This window comes from Microtus oregoni, unplaced genomic scaffold (genome assembly GCF_018167655.1).
Source record: "Microtus oregoni isolate MIOR12 unplaced genomic scaffold, Mior012 000030F_ref0000283, whole genome shotgun sequence".
NCBI lineage: Eukaryota > Metazoa > Chordata > Mammalia > Rodentia > Cricetidae > Microtus > Microtus oregoni.
The window spans coordinates 12,678,334-12,694,827 of NW_024543089.1; positions in this window are offsets into that span (position 1 = coordinate 12,678,334).

Below are 16,494 nucleotides of genomic sequence, written 5' to 3' on the forward strand. Positions count from 1 at the left end.
CTGGTGAGGTTTCCATAAAACCACAAAGTCTCCAGAACCATTTTCTATATTTATCTTTTATATAATCATTGCTAAAATGGATCCTATACTTAGCCTTAAAAAAACTTACTTTGATGTTCTGGCTTTCTCTGTCTTTAACATTCTTCCCAAAATTCATATCTAGTATACAATTTATTTTCACAGCACATGAAATTTAGCTTAGCTCTAAAAGAGGACATTTTGTAGTGCCTGTGTCAAGGATATTGTTTGGTTAATGGTGGCAGTCCAATATTTTGTCCAAGTTTGTGTAACCAATCTTTTTCTGGGTCATGATGACAAACAGCACTCTACTTACTGGCTCAGAAGACAAAAATGTCAGGTACTTGCTTTCTGAGAATTCTTCATGAATTCCACTAATCAGATACTCTTCTGGACCTTCTGAATCTATAGCTTGTGAGACAAAGACAGATTGTTTTAATTTTGTTCTAGAAGTGGATCTAGTATGGAGTAAGAATGCAGTGGTGATGAGACACGGTGGTGATAAGGGAATAAGGATCTCTAGTGTGGTCTCCGTCATCTATCCATAGATGCAGTAAACAGGGCACTGGTGATTGACAATTAACTATCTCTTTCGCTGGAGTTTTAAGATCCCACCAACTTTCCATTTTTTTTTCTGTCAGTTACCAACATACTTTCTCAATTACAACTGATTTCCGTTGTTTATAACAATGAAGACAAAATTATCTAAGGACTAAACTATATACTGTATATTTCTTTAGTGCCTCTAATATTAAAAGTTTCTAAGGAAAATTCATTCAATTTATGCTCTAAAAATTACCAAGTAACAAGTAATGGCCCTAAAGGAAGATTGTCTTTATAACGTTTTATGAAGAAAGATATATTAATTTGAAAAGGTCACGTGGACCCCATGATGACAGAATATAGAACAAGCTGGGAAACTCACCTTTGAGCATAAATGTGAGATTATTTCTAGAGACATCAAATTGAGGATAGAAGAAAACCTACCCTGCACATAGGTGGCACATGCTATGAACTGTGGTTCCAGATTGAATGAAAAGGAGAAAGTAAGTAGAGGGCCAGCATTCATCCCTCTGGTTCCTGACTGCAGATGCAATGTGACCAGCTGTACAATTGCTTGCCCTCGCTAGAACCTAAGCATTTAGTATAGATTGGTCTCCATCATCTGAGCGATAATGTACAATTTCATTTACTTAAAATTTATTTTAAAATTGTAAATTATGCACACAAATAAATTTAAAATTTTTTAAAGGGTGAAAAATATTTCTCTCATCCTACCCTGTTTCTTTCTGAGGGAGGGGCAATTATAACTACAAATCTTTTTTCCTCCTGTTTGTAATGCTGTACTCCATTTATACATAAGGTTCAAGCACCTAGAGGGAAAATATGGCCGCTTGTACATTTTGTCCTTCCCTTTATTTAGCAGTCTTTATTGTATGTATTATATATTGTGTGTCATGTGTAATACACGATATATGTACATTGGAAGATTTTCTTTAATTCAAGAGAATGTAAGTATACAATGTATCTTTTTTCAACTAAAATACAACTTTCTTGAGAGATGCACCTAATATGTAAGAACTTTGATCCTCAATAAAACAAACCTAAGGACCTGAGAAGGAACCCTTCCTTGAAAAATGTTAATCTTACTTTTTATACTTTTAGAGTCTGCCAGACATACACTTAACAGAATCACAAAACACTCCATTCGCAAACATTGGTACTCTAAAGATTCGTACCCACATGGCTCTTTACAGTAAAACGTTAATATGTTATGTAAGACAAACAAAAGAAAGAAGGAAGCAAACATAACTCATGGTCAACAATTCAAATCGGACAAGGATGTTTTCCCCTGGCGAATTTTATTTCACTGAAGAACATGGAACTAAGAAAGAGGTTAAGCATTATTTTAAGAGTTCGACTAGTTTTATGACCTGTTCAACTCAGACAAAATCCTGAGAATGATTTTTACGTTGAATAGACTGAAAATTATTAAACACCCACACTTTTATGCAATTTGGACAATACACACACATCAAAGCTTTATACCGGAGACTCATCAGTTTGTAGTTTTAAAATATGATGAAAAAAAAACTAGTTTACACTCTACTTTGGATAGAATTTGCTGAGCATGAATACCTTACCATTTAAATATTAATAAATATATTTAAATATTAAATAGAAAGGCTCTTTGATACTACCCATAAACTAAAACAACTTGGCGTGGGTTTCTGAGTTTCTGTGTTCCAATGTCACTATTCTCTCCTTCAGAAATAACTGAGGGAAAAAACCTTAATGACAGCAATTCCACCTAGGGATGACCATACAACCAACAATAGAGTAGAGATATTGTATTTGAGAACTAAAAGTTTGTGAAATGTCAATTATTCTTATGTCTGTGCACAAATAAACAAAAATCTCAGTAGTGTGATTCCTCAGGTTTGAGCTAATGGCTGCAAAATGAAAGCAAACTGTTGAGAGGTGAAAACCCACCTTCTCTTTGGGGAAGTGATTTGTTGTTGCTGTCCATGAAATACTTTGTGCTTTACTAAAAAGAGTGCATTTAAAAACTCTTATTCATTGTGTTTCCAAAGGCTAGGGCTTCTCTATTATGTGGTGGACAAAATAGCATGCTAATGGCTGCTCGCATTCCATGCCTTGTTTTTGAAAGTGAACTCTATTCTTACACTGGTAAAAATATTTCAGTTTCTTGTTGATAGAGAATGTATGTCCATCCAGTGCCCAATACTTTAAGATAAAATGACTCATGTTCTTTGTGTGTCTGTGGCTTCAGGTCTGACCACTCACCATTGGACACTAATGGGGAGGGGGATGATTCCTGGAAGAGGTTAATTCTCATTCTTCCAGCAGTCATGTGTTGCCTGTAGGTCTTCACATGTATTTGCTGTAGTGACTGACACTTGATTGACAAATGACATCTTCACTAAACCATTGGTGAAAAGGATAAATGATTTTGTTTTTGCTTCTATAGGAAGTATTAAGTCCCACATGAGAGGAAAATGTGACACTATGAAGGAACATATTTTCCGAAGAATTTATGTTTGTCCCCTCTCCTGAGTAGAAGTGACCTGATTTTTTCTGATAGGATCTTCTGAATGTGATCCTATGTGGTGGACAAAAAAACCTAATAGGAGATGTGTATTTTTTTTAATTCCAGAATTTGTTTGTGTAGATTAGAATTGGGTTGATGTGAGTTAGTTAAATATGGCAAGAATAAAGACAAGTATAAATAGTCAGGAAGAGGAGAGAGAGCTATTTATTTATTATTTATTTGAGAAGAAAGTGAGAACTGCTTTGTATAAACAGAATTTTCCTTAAATCGATGTGAGTAGTATGCTATATGATAGTTCCCCCTGCTTTTTAGAAATCTGCAGTAAATCACAGAATTCTTGTAACTGCTTGATGGAGTTTCTTTCTTTCTTTTTTTTAATATGCTGTGTAAGAGACTCCCCAAAAAGTTGAGACAGCTTCCAAGGAAGTAGGGAGCTGTGGCTGAAGTTAACATAGAAACTTCCATGAGTAAGTTTCTTAAGGATGAATGATTTACTATTAATCCCCAAACCACTTTTCCTCCCACATGAAATTATAAGAAGATACATGTTAATTTAAGTCACTTTTGAGGTATCAGCACCTAACTGGGGTTGTCGCTACTACTTGGACTTCAAGGCAACGTCAGTTAATTCCCTCGCCTGTGTAACTGCCAGTACTCTTTGTGAGTTGTTTGGACAACGATGAAGTGACTAGGAGTCATTTTGAAAATAAATTTACTAGTTCCTCAGGAAATACAATACTCATCTACACCAACCCCTGTTCAGAATAAAGGCAATTAAAAGTACAGGTTCATCTTTCCCCTCATCAGGAGAGTTCTTGTTTCCTAATTGATTCTATGCTTAGAATATCAGACGTTAGATGCAAGACAAGTGATGAAACACACACACAAGGAGAAAGACTGGCAGGGAAGTTCAGCTCACTTAGTGGATCCTGCAGAACACACACTGGAGGTTCCCTTTAACCTCGTCTCTTCAGGGAAAAGTCGATGAGTAAAGCTTGGTGTGTGTTACTTTCATTTCTGACACGTCCATCGAAAGAGTCGTCGGTGTGTGTGTTTAGTAAAGACGTGAGCCGATATAATGGTTCACAATCCAGCCTTATAAGCAAAGCTTTTCAAGTACACATCAACCTTCAAATCGCCTATCAACTCTGTAAAGAAATAACTGAATTTTCCCCAGCAGGTGCAAAGTAGAAGAGATGCTCTGTTTTTCTCATGGGATGATCAGAGCTGCACCTCCTGCGAGCCCACACAATCCACTGGGAGTTGGGTGTCAAATGACGTGAGTGCAAGCTCTCGTTCTGCATTCGATCACACTGTGTGTCTTGAATAACAGAGTATCTCTAGAGTGGTCTCTCTTGAGTAGAATGTAAATAATATTATTAAAAGCATGCATAGGTTGTAAGAATTAATAGACCTGATAGCTAATAGCATGGAAAATAAGTTTTAGCTCATGGTTGTTGCCCAATAAATATTTGCTGAATTAAATACACAGAAATAGGAGAAGAGAAGCTGTGCTTATCCAGTCATCCTGATGTCTGCCCAAAGAATCCACTTGCAGTTTTAACTTCTAACTTGATACCATCAGTTGACCTTGAGACAACTCTGTAGAGTCCTAATAAAAGCTAAAGAGCAGCAAAGAATGCATCTGCAGAAAATAATGAAGAGTACTAAGAATTTTTATGGTTTTCTTTAATTTGTCATCTGCAGGCAAAGAACAATCAGATATGGTGCAGTAAAATTGTCGGCATTCTGTTGATCATGTTATAAATAAACACTGATTGGCCAGGCAGGAAGTATAGGCAGGTCAACCAGACAGGAAGAAGAGGCTGGGCTATGAGAACAGGAGAATTCTACGAAGGAAGAAGCCCATTCCTCCCAGTCCTGCCCAGACTATCGAAGAAGCAAGATATAACCTGCTCTGCTGAAAAAGATACCGAGTCATGTGGCTAACATAGATAAGAATAATGGGCTATATAAGTCATAAGAGTAAATAAGAAGCCTGAGCTAATGGGTCAATCAGTTTTATAACCTATGGAGACCTCTGTGTGATTTTCTTTGGGACTTGCCAACTGTGGCGTACTGGGCAGGACAGAAACCTCAATAAGCAGCCCCTCATGCCACACAGATAGGCTTTGGATTTGTTTGTTTGGGGTTTTTAGTTTTTTTTTTTAGAATCTCTTAAAATATATAGATTAAAATATCAAAGAGAATTCAAAAGACTATGGATGGAGAAGAAAATACTTCAGAAATTGTTCTACCAAAGCAGAAAGAAACTAAAGGGAAGGGAGACAACACATGTACAATAGTGGAGGCCTGCCTACTTGGTACGCTGTTGCTTTCATTACTCAGCACTGAAGTTTAAGGAGGAGTCTACGTACTGCTTCCCATTTCTACAGTAGGTAAAGAGACAGATCTTGGAGCCCATTTTCATAGAAAACAAAGCAGAAGGAATAAGTAACAATCATTACAAACAAAGGAGAATGAAGTAGAGTGCCAAGGCTAACTTGGGACGTGTTGAGAGTGGGTGGAGCAGCAGATACTATAGACAATAAGAAAGCTACCTGAAGAGCTGAGACAGCTCCCACAGGTGTTTGAAAGCTAGAGTATTTGGATAATTACACTCAGAAATAAATGAAAACATTCAGAAAGCATGCTCTGTAGAAAAACCAACACCAACTAGACTGGTAAGGAGCTATTGAAGGAGCAAAGGGAGAGATAGGAAGTAAAACAGCAACACCAAGACTGTGGAGCAGGGAGCCTCAGACATGAGCAAGCGGCTTTCAGGACACCACGTTCCACAACTACTCTCCTGGAAACCAGTCCTTCCTTCATGACTCACTGAATCTGTCAACACCACATCATTCTCCTAATCGCTCTGGACCAAAGTTTGTGCCTTGTTTTAACTCATCCTGCTTCCTTGTTTTTGATTCCCAACACACTAAGATGTCCCTGCTATTCTTTAATATTTATTTATTTTACTTTCTAAGTCATATTTTATTGGTCAGTTTTAAATAGTCCTTGTTGGCACTTTTTTTCTTTTTTTTTCTCTAAGCTCAAATTCCCAATGCATCCTTTGATTATGCCATATGTATTTGCTTCAATAGGTGACAATCTAGCTTCAACATCGAAAATATATTTTGTTTAGGAAAATAAGCATGTATATACACATTTAAACTACATCTTTGTGATTGATGATTAAAAATGTCTAAGAATAATGAACCCACATTTATGATGAAAATCACTTTTACTAAAGGACAAACACAATGACAATTACGGAAGGAACTGCAAGTATATTAAAATGTTTACTCTTTAAACTGGGGAATAGCAGACTTGTATTTCTAGATATTTAAATAAAACAAAATTGTTATAAGACATAGTTCATAATAACAATCTTCTGAAATTCTAGTCTTTAAGGCCTTTTCACTGGGACCTTTTTCATCTTGTTACCCATCAGCCCTAACAGTGGTCTCTTCTGGGTCTCTTTTTTTATTGTCCACAAAAGTACTTGCTGAGTATTTTTGTTTGCCTTTCCTTCATCATGGTGCCCTACTGCCAGGAATGCATCTATATTCAATCAGGGTTTCCTCTCCAAATATTTCTCAACCCTTTTAGCTTACAGAGCATTGTTGCTTGTTTTTATTAGATACAATGAGATCTCTCTGTTTTCTGAACTCTCATTCGTGTGTGTGTGTGTGTGTGTGTGTGTGTGACATTCTTGTCTATCTCTTCAAAATGTATTTGAAGGATATTGTTCTTGGTATGTATTGCAGAGCTTCTGGACTTTCAATTAAATCTTTAAAGTTGTTGACACAAATGGCGTCACTGACAGAACTTGATACAGTTTTCAAGGTGATCCCAATATAACAGGTACGGTGTGATGACATTAGATTGGCCGGTGCCACTTCTTGTTCATGTCTACAGCAGTATGAAATTCCACATACGCAACAGTGATGTGCACGGAGAATATGATTAGGTGTCTGCGTGCCAATTAGCTTAAATGTCAAGAAGCAGAAACTGATGACCTCTTGTTCCAATAGCATATTACTACAAAAGGGCCACTTAGCAGTAATTTGACCTTCAATAACTCAGTGCCATGAATATTTGGAAGCAAATTACCTAAATGTTCAAACACGAACAGCTGAACTGAAACTGACACTGCCTGGAGAGACGTAAAACCCTAGAGTCCAAGGAGAAAAGGCCGTAGCTGGAGCTCTTCATTCCACTGTGTGACAACTGATCCTAGCCCCAGAAAAGACCAAGGCAGTCACAGAGCTGGGTAAAGCATTCATTAAAACGAAACAGTACAGACTCTTTAAACATTATTTGCAAAGTTTATGTGAATACTGGGGAAAATATACACTTTCTTTTTGCGTGTGTCTCTCTGACTCTATGTCTTGTTTGTGTCTGTCTGTCTGTCTCTCTACATGTATGTATGTCTCTCCATCTGTGGTGTATGTATGCATATACACACTTGTATATGCTGGCACACTTTTCCATGTGAGGATATGGAGACCCTCACCCAAGTGACTGTGACATTAGATATATTTCTCAATCATTACTCTACTTATTTTTTTGAAATATTTTTGAATACCTCATCCTTTTTGCTATACTGGCCGAGAAGAAAACCACAAGGATTTGCCTCTCTGACCCCAAGCACTGGCTCATAGGTGAGCAGTGCCACATCTGGCTTTACATGTTCCCCGGGGATCCAGATTCGAGTTCTCATGCTTGTATAGAACTCTTCCCACTGAGCAATCCTTCAAGCCCGTCTTACTAATTATCCTAATTAAATAATAATTATATACAATTTGTATGTTGTATGACTTTGAAACTAGGATCGAGTAACTTTGGTATTCAACATTCCATTGGTGGGCGGAGGGAGAGAAAGAATGAGAGAGAATCAACACTATTTTCCAAAAAGGAAATAAGATTGCAACCTTTGACATCTCTTCTAGCCATTGATTTCTTAATTCAGTTGTGTCTATTGATGAGTATTTCCGTAGCTGTTGGATCTATTAAGTCCAATTTCACCATCCATTATTTCTTTCAATGTTGCTTCCATTCTTGTCATTTCCTTTTGATGCCTTCTTAGCTTTCCCATCACTCTGCTTATATGACTCACTTATCCTGGATTATCTGATTTTTTTCACCATAACCTTTAACACATCATTTCCAATTAAAATTTTGATCTGATAATCTCAAAGTTGATATCATATCTGATCCTGGTTCTAATGCTTCTTTGTCTCTTCAGACTATCTTTTCCAAACCTTTGGAAGGTCTTGTAGATTTTTATTGTTGTTGATGTTTAAAGATGAAAATTATATATATGAAAGGTAGGAACTGAATTAAAATAGACTTGGGGGTTTATGTTAATCTGGTTGTGTTGTTTACTGTGGCTGTGAGTGCCAGGAACTTCAAATTTCTTGAATAGCTGGCTTCTGTTTTCCCTAGAACTCCTCTAAGCATACTTTCTTAGGCAATTGGCTCCTCCCAGCTTCTCCAGGCACAGTCCAGTGTAGAACTTGAAATGAGAATTGATGTGTTATGTTAGGGAAGGGAACATTCTCTAATATTTCCATAAACTTCTCGTTTACGTGGTGTCTTAGTTGTGCTTCTACTGCTGTGACAAAATACCATGACCAAGGCAACTTATAAAAGGGAAAGATTAGTTGGGTCTCTTGTTTCAGGAGCTTTTAGAGAATGTAGAGAGTTAAATCTTCTATAGAACTTAAAAGACACACTGTTTTATGAAGGCTGTTTGTTTGTTCCTGGCTGCTCAGCCCCAAAATAATCACACAGAAAACATGATTTGCAATACTATTTAGCCAATAGCTTAAATGTATTTTTGACTAACTCTTATATATCTACTTTTGAAAAAAAATTTTTTTACTTATCTTATTTTGATGGGTAGAGGCATGCTCCAAAACTCTATGACATGTATGTGGAGGTCAAAGGAAGGTCTGATTAATAAACTGCAGAGTATAGGCAAAAAGAAATCAAAAATATATCTTCTGTGCTTTATAAGTAATTCCCATGGGCCTCTCAGGCAATAAGCAACTTCTGCACTGAATTCTCATTTAAATATAAACATACAATTTTCATGTTTAAATATAAGCATTTTTTCTTTACCATGGCCCCAAATTTTAGAGTCTAGAGGCCATGTATTCAAATACAGATTAAAACACCATGATCCACTGAGTGAGAATGTTTAAAACCCATCTTTCTGTACAATTTACCATTTTAAATTGACTTTATAACTAAATTTTCAACTAAAAATTGACTTCAGGGTAAGTAAACTGCAGTATAAGTAAATAAAGACAAATAAATTCTAGTTTGAGCCAGAAAAACAAAATACTTGAACTGGAAAATATCTTTTGATATAACTATTTAAAGGCAGAAATGTGATCAATAGTCTAATAAAGTATTGTTCATCTGCAAAACTTAAAATATGGTGATATATATATATATATATATATATATATATATATATATATTGGTACAGGGTGTCCATATGTAGCCCTTGCTAGCCTTTGAACTGGCTTTTTAGACCATTCTGGTCTTGAACTCACAGAGATCCACCTGGTTCTACTTCTTGAGTTCTGGGATTAAAGGTATGTGTTACCACACACTGCACTAAAAAACAACTTTATTATAATAAATGTAACTTACTGACACATTTTGCTAAAATTTGTTAGTTAGGCATGGTGCTTCACCTTTTGAGTGGTTCCTCATTTCTATAAATTTTAAGTCAGAATACAAATGGTGATGTACACTTTTGACCCTTAGCTCTCTCTCCCATTTTGTGAGTCTGGGTGTGCTACACAGAAACACCATAAGTGTATCTATGTTTTGCTCTAGCTCCTCCTTATTCCTTTAAGATGGTTTCAACTGAACCCCAATCTTGGATGGCAGTCAACAAGCCCCAGTGATCCCTCTGTCTTTGCTCCCCACATTGTTGGGGTTACAGACGCACACATGAGCACCCCTGGGCTTTAGGGACTTGAGGCTAGATTTTCATGTTTGTACAGCAAGTGCTCTTAGCCACTGAGCCATGTCTTCAGAACGCTCACTTGACTAATTTTTCCCCACACATAAGGGGGTGACAACAAAACCAAGTTTCAAAAGCAACCATGGAAAAACCCATTAGCTGAGTATTTCTGCATATCGATCCCCAGGAGACTCATTCTCTCACAATGCCCTCCATCTCCAGGCAAAGAACTCTGGCTGTCCAGTGGCCTTGGCCACATAATCCATTCAATCTGGAGATATAATATTTGATTCACTCTACGTAAGTAATTATTTTTCTTAGGAAGATGAGCTGTTATTTCAAAGCCTCCTTGTGTGGGCAGAGGACTATTGGTAGGACCATGTAAAAAGCAAAATATTGCTCAACAACAGAAAAACATTCCTGACTTTAAGAAAGGATTTTTTTTAATTTATAAAATCAATTATTTTCAGTCACTTGAGAGAAAATAGAAGTGGTAGTTTATTTGATGTTGGTAGCATTTTTTTTTCTTCTGAAAAATTGTCACCAAGTGCAAAGAGAAACATAAAAAGGGAGTTGTTTTAAACAGACCATTGCTTTTGATTAATTTTGCTGGGTGCTTCAAAGAGAATTTCACAGCCATAATTGCATTCTTGCCTCCCCATTTTCTGCCGCACTGTCCTGTTCCCACACTGTTATTTACCACATTTTTCAAATGGACCTGGACATTTCTGTTTTTTCACAAAACAGCAGCAAAGGACATTTCTCTGGAGGAGATGTGGGTAAGGACGAACACAGCCACAGCATTTCTCACACGAAATTCATTAAAAATCTGTTTCCAGTCTCCACACAACATACTTTCCTTATGACAATGGAGAACTCTCCAGTGCAGTATTCCTATCTTTGATGGAAGCTAGTATAGGTTTGTAGCACGAATACTAATTGTCCTTAATAAAGACCTGGGATCAGATAATAGGGGTTGAAAGCTGAGAGATCAGAAAGCAGTGCATTCAGCCACCAGAGAGACTTTTTAACCTCTACGGAATCCTCGGGTGAAAAGGGCAATTCTGTCCTCAGACTGACTGTATCCTTAGACTGAATGCTTCAAACTGCGCCTCAGACTGCATCCTCAGACTGCACTTCAGACTACATCTGAGCTTCTATCTCCTCCCTCCTCATATTCCTCTCTCCACCCAGCCATACCCCTTCCTGTCTCTACCTCCCTAGTGCTGGAATTAAAGAGGTGGAACTCTCCACTATCACTAAAGGTGTGTGCCACCACTGCCTAGCTTCTAGTGGCTTAGCTCAGCACTCTGATCTTCAGGCAGCTTTATTTGTTAAAACACAAACAAAATATCACCGCATAGGTGGAATTCTATTAGACAAAGTTTTGTTTTTAGTGTGGTTTTAGCCCAGGAGTTCATGTATGCTAAATACACAAATCTCCATTCCCAGGCTTAAAGTATGTCTTAGAAATAGTGCCCATTTCATCCAATAACTTCTTGAATTAAAAGAAAAAAAAATGAAAAGAAATCTCTTAGTCCCTCCAAGCCTTTGCAACGAGTAACATATACTAGCTAGTTTATAGACAACAAAACCATATTACACATAGGCATAGTAGTTAAAAGTAAAATACCAAAGATACCAGCAAATTTGGTGAGTGCTATAAACTTTCTTCTATATACATGGCACCTTCTTGTCACATCCTCATACGGCCGAGGAGTGAACAAGTGCCTTTAATATATGGGATCTGTTTTCATTCATGAGGACAAAGATTTCTAACTGCATCGTCTCCCTGAGTAGCCATCCTTTAACATATGGGATCTGTTTTCATTCATGAGGACAAAGGTTTCTAACTGCATCATCTCCCTGAGTAGCCATCTTTTAACATATGGGATCTGTTTTCATTCATGAGGACAAAGGTTTCTAACTGCATCATCTCCCTGAGTAGCCATCCTTTAATATATGGGATCTGTTTTCATTCATGAGGACAAAGGTTTCTAACAGCATCGTCTCCCTGAGTAGCCACCCTTTAATACAATTTGGCTGGTAATTAGGTTTCAAATTATGAATTTTGTAAGGCACACCATTTAGACTATAACAAAAGTCCACAAGTAGTTATTACAAAATTGATGCTTATTTGCCAATGGAAGAGAAGGAGACTAAAGAAGAGATGCAGACTTGGGAAGGAGAAGCTTGTTGTCTGTCATCTTGAAGGGAGCTTAGAAGGCACTTTCGAGAAGGAACTAACAACTACACCACATATTGTGGGTGAAGATCCAGGGCTGGTTAATCTTGACTGTCAATTTGGGAATATATTCACAATGAAAACACACTCGGGTGTGTTCATGAGGGAGCTTCTAGAGAGATTAACCTGAGGAGGGAAGATTTGCCCTGAAAGATCTCGCTCTTCTGACAAACCCATAAGTCCTGCTGCTGCAGCATTTCTTCATTGATTTTAGAAACATTCTATAGGCTGTGGTCCCAGGTTGAACCCAAATGAGAAATGCATTCACTCCCTTCAGCTTTGTGATTATAGCTGCGATGTAACCAGCTGCTTCAAACTCCCACCTTTATGACTTCATACCACAGTGAACCATACATTCAAACTGTGGCCCAAAATAAACACTTCCTGCCTCAAGATGTGTTGGCTAGCTATTTTTTCCCACACCAATGAGAAAGTTAACTAATACACCTCATTTGATCAGTGAACTGTGGGAAGCGAAGATGGAGTTAATCTGAACATCTTTTCTTGCTATGATGTTCTGCTCCTGGCTTGGCCCCATCCCTTTTAGTCTTATTTGTCCTACAGCTTTTGGTTTCTTTTTCTGAACTTGGTTTTCTTCTAGGCTCAACAAGCATCACTTACTCTATTCCTTCCTAAATGTCACCCTGTAAAATATAATTTTTTTCACTGAATAAGAAAGCTTATGGGGAAAATATACAATGTGTAGAACTTGAATCACTCTGAAAAAAACATTGTAAAACTGATTTTTTAAAAAAAAATTTACGGTTAGTCCCTGCTATGTAGCAATTCCCTGCATATATGACTTATAAAAACACAGCCAGTCACCTTTTCCATGTCTATCACATCTTAGTATTTCCCTAGGCTGCTTTATTTACTTTTTTCTCCATCTTGAACATATAGTCCTCCCCAGAGGTACTGAGGCAGATCAAATAATGAACTTTGGAGAAGTGCAGGTTCTACTCCTCAGATTATGTGAAGCAAGAAGACCAGGTGTTAATCTGGGCCATGCTGAGTAGCATTGTAGCTAAAGGGACATTGAAGAAGAAACTGTTTGTCCTCACTCTTTCTGACAAATTCATCAGTCCTGCTGCTGCAGCGTTTCTTCACTGGTATTAGGACCAAATTCTTTGTGATTCCAACATAAATAGACTGGAGATTGGTAGCTCTCCAGGAATCCTGCAGGGCTTCTGATCGAGACTGTTGAGACATTTAGCCTTGTGGAGTGAGCATTACCAAAGTCTTAGTCTTCGCACTGTGAAATAGCTATTGAACTACCCAGACCTCATCCTGCACATCTGTGTACCAGGAAGCGATAGGACCAATAAGTCAGAAGACATTTGCTGGCTTCATCTCCCACCACCGCTGTAGGCAACCCCATAGAGAGGACTTGCATTTGGCCAGGCTTTACATCCAGCATACAGCAGCAAGTACGCTAAACCTGGTCCTGTTCTTTGGCCTTTAGAAATATAAGCAACCCCTCCATACACATTCAAGGTCTTCTATCCCATGCTCTCTCTCCTGCACAGCTCCTACCTCTGCTAATCTGTCATTTGTTCCTTCGTTTCTTGCCTCATTACCCATCTTTTACTTCTCTCAGTCTGATGCCTAGTCCAGGACTTCATTTAAGATCTTTTCCTCCTACAAATAGAAATCCCTACAAACTTTTAACTTTATTCCATTTGTGATGACTTTTCTATGCCTGTCTCAAAAGTCATGTTCTCATCAAGGTCTTTTGGATCTCTTCAGTTTAAATCCTATTCACTTGTTATATGCTGGAATCATTCCTTTAAGTGTTGCTATCAGAGTTCATAATTTACACATATGAATCATTTTCTGATCACATTTTCCTCCCTCGTTGACCACATGTTCCAATTAAACAGTGTTTTTTTTTTTCCACATCTCTAAAGTGCTGAGTGCAGGAACTGGTATTTTGATACATATTGATGAAAACAATGAATGTGAAATTTATTTTAGGATGGGCTGGTTCTGAAAGCTAGCATGAAAACAGGCACATCTTCCCAAAGAAAAAATAGCTGATTTCAAAATGAAATTTTATATCAAATCTTGTTCTTTATTTCTGGCAGGTGATATGTAGGTCTGTCAATTGTCAACTTTGTTCTGTCGTTTGCTTTTCATTCATCAATATGTAACAAGTAGCAGGTGTCAGGAGTAGAGACCTAGCTGGGCTCCTCCCTTTGGGAACTTTAGCCCATTAATCAATTGCTCATGCTGGCTTTGCACTGAATAAATTCCCTGAGAGAGCTACGTGCTATTTTTATTTGTGTGAGAACCTATGGGCAGTGAAGAGCATGTAATCAGGGCATGGTTAGAATTTGACTTATGTCAGTTCCAAGAAGACCTGTGTGTTCTGAATGCTCAATTTTTCAATCAATGTCATGGGTAAACTCAATTCCATTGCAATGAAACAAGGTGTAACATTCTGCCGCCTCCTCTCTTATGCAAGAATTGTTCACAATGCAATAATGATTAGTATTCATAAGTATCTTCAAACTTAATAATATGATAATAGTAACACTTCAGATACATTTGACTTTAAACACAAGGTAGATACTCTAGTGTATCAAATATTGCCTATTTTATAGATTTTTCAAAAAAATAGTAAGAACAAGCATTAATTAACTAAAATCTCATGACTTACATATCATTCTTATATTGAAATTCTCTTAATCTACAGTGAAGTATCGTCTTATGAAAGTTCAGGATCTCACCCAAAGTATGAAGGCAGAGATGTGCTAAGGCTTGCTTAGCACGCAAATGTTTAGGCTTAGTCCTGAATGATGGGGAAAAGAATAGGCCATAAAAAACTAGGGAATGAAACAAGAAATTGAGAGGACCTAAAGCAGACTTGATATTGGTATAAGACAACACAAAATGAGACCCTTTGAGCCCAAACCGTGAAGAGAGACTGTAGCAGATCATAGAAGATATATCTTTGAGTTCAACTCAAAATCAAAGGAAGGTTTGAATAGCAGTGATGTAATGTTTAAGCAATCCCTCCTGCTGCCAAGCGGAACATAAACTAGCATTGAGCAAGAAGGAATGAAAGGACCTTAATTAAGACATTGCATGCGTTCAAGGAAGAGATGACAGCTTTGGGAATCTCAGCAAATCTCAGAAGTCTCCATGGAAGCGGAGAAGTTTCCCATTCAGAATGTAGCCTTAAGTATAAATCCAGAAAAACTAGATGAGCAACCAACTTGTACAAGAAAGTATTCCGCAAGGCAACTGCCATTCTTCATGGGCCAGGCTCAGCACATATGCCATGATATTGACTGAAGTAGTAATTTTGCTTCATATATAAGTTTAATGCACAAATCACCTAGTTCTTCGGTCTCAGTCAATCCTTTTGCCTCTATAACAGATAGGCAAGGCAATAACAAGGAAAGACTGTTAGAACTCTGTTTCTAAGTAAAATGCAACTATAATAATATTTCAACATACTCACTTTCGTGGAAAAAGACAATTGTATATGGTCATGAAATTACCTATTAACAAAAAACCTGCAAATTAAAAACAGTATCTTTAAGTATCTTTGCATTCTTGGAATATATGGACATTTGTATAATACCTGCAGTGCAAAAATAGCTCTCTAGGTAATTCACCTCATGATCCAATCAGTTGTCAAAATAATTGTAGACAATCACATTTCATTACACTAGAGACATCAGTGTTTCAGGAGGTGGGAGTCACATGGGAGACATAATTCACCCTTTTTTGGTCTGCAGATATTTTTACTTTAGTAGAGAAAATAATAGGTTGATAACAATTTCATAAATGAGAATTTGTGTACATAGGTAATATTTTACATTGATATAGTATAAAATGAGATCGATTTTTATCAGACTACAGAGAGCCATTTTAGAGTCGGCAAGAGGCTTGGCTCTAGAAGGGTTTCCCAGGTGCCTACAAGGATGTTTCCAGCTAGATCCTTGGGCAGCAAAGGAGAGGGTGCCTGAACTGGCCTTGTCCTACAGTCACACTGATGAATATCTCAAATATCACCATAGAACCTTCATCCAGCGATGAATAGAGATAGAGACCCACATTGGAGCACTGGACTGAGCTCCCAAGGTCCAGTTGAAGAACAGAAGGAGGGAGAAGATGAAGAAGGAAGTCAGGATGGCGAGGGGTTGGTCCTTTCATTGAGAC